This window comes from Phyllostomus discolor, chromosome 13, assembly GCF_004126475.2.
Source record: "Phyllostomus discolor isolate MPI-MPIP mPhyDis1 chromosome 13, mPhyDis1.pri.v3, whole genome shotgun sequence".
NCBI classification, from domain to species: Eukaryota; Metazoa; Chordata; class Mammalia; order Chiroptera; family Phyllostomidae; genus Phyllostomus; species Phyllostomus discolor.
The window spans coordinates 66502602-66504244 of NC_040915.2; the positions used below are offsets into that span (position 1 = coordinate 66502602).

The 1643-nt window shown below is 42.1% G+C and overlaps 1 pseudogene; it reads left to right on the top strand.

Moving 5' to 3' along the window:
* Positions 1-500: 500 nt before the first annotated feature.
* LOC114510232 lies at positions 501-1323 on the top strand (annotated as a pseudogene).
* The last annotated feature ends 320 nt before the right edge of the window (positions 1324-1643 follow it).

Here is a 1643-nt window from a genome sequence, read left to right on the forward strand (position 1 = left end):
AATCCATTCTCTTTCCTCCTTTTTAGGGTTGAATCAGTCTAGATTGATAGAGCAAAGGTAACATAGTCTTTGCAAACCTTTGCTTTCTCAGAGATGGTAAGGTGATATTATGCAGGTTCTTTCTATGATCCTCCCCCAAACTATGGCAAAAGAATGAATGAATGAATGAATGACTCCATTTAGCCATAAAAGCATCATGTGGAATCATACTGCAATTATTAAGTACACTGCTTGAAACAGAAATAGAGATGGAATATTTCCCATTAACCAGGAAAAAAAACTATAGATGATAGTAGTAATATGCTTTTTAGAATGATGAAAATTTAAGCTGGACTAGGCCTCAGGGATTATCTAATAAGATACAATTAATTAGCTGACATTCACGAGGAGATCCAGTAAGGAGGCAAATGGCAGGATGAAAGTACTGATGCTCAGAAGCAAATTTGAAAAGCATTTCCTCCACACATCACCTGTTCCGTGACACCTGATAAACATTTTGATTCACCACAGCAGCAGCAGCAGTGAAACTGGGGTTATCAAACAGAATTCTCTTGAAGCGTTCATTTCCAGCTCAGAATGGAGCTTTGGGTTGTGTTTGTCACAGCTCCATGTCTTCCCTCTTCCAGACGACTGCAACGGCAAAGCTTTGACATCTGAAGGCAGGACGACAGTTTGCTGCATCCTTCTGTGAGCATTCCACACGAACACCCGAAACCTATCCCTCGGCCAGATCCCGTGCAGAATCATGAAGAGACACAGGATCAAGTGCTAAAAACCAGATTAGGAGGAAAAAATGAACACTTTGAGCAAGGACCCATAATAGAACAACCGAGCAAAATGTTCTTTAGCACTAAGCATTTTTGGCATCCTCGTGAACAGTATCATAGATGCTGCAGGAAACTGAATCCTCCCAAAAGCCGATTGATGATATTGAGGTTTCCAGTAATCAAAAAAAAATGTTATCCTGGGTTTCATTTGCCATTTGAGAAAATGCAACCAGGTATATTGACAAATATGTTACATAGTAAAATAATGTGTCTTTTCATCTACAAAATACTTGCGAAGGGAGTTGGAAGAATGGATACAAAGTATATTAAAGTTTGATCTTAAGAGCCTCTCTTGGCCTTAATGCATAGTCTCATTCATTCTCCAATAACCTTACCTCTTCCTCCCCAATCCTGGGGAAACTTGCATATTTTTTATTTATCCATGGGCTGAGGGGCTAATCTGTTAGCCTGGGGGAGGCTCTTTCTCTCACCCCCATTTAGATTGTAAATCTCTTGCCCTGGTAGTTTCCACTCTCACTCAGAATCTTCCTTACTGTGCACAGGGCACTAACCACCCTAAGAGCCTCTTTATACTGAGGATATGTATGAGCATGTGTGTGTGTGTGTGTGTGTGTGTGTGCGTGCGTGTGTGTGTGTGTTATGTGGTGGGAATCGAAGGACTAACCAGGTCACACACATGCTGGAATCTAAAGAGCCCGGTCTGATGGCTCTTCTTCCTCATGGACCCTGTTGTAGTCACTACCCCTACTCCCTGGACTTATCTCCCTGAGCAGACTTCCCACTACGCCTTCTTTGTAATTTCCAGGAGCTCAGTCTTAGGCTTGCAGCCTGTCATAGGCTACATGACCGCACAAA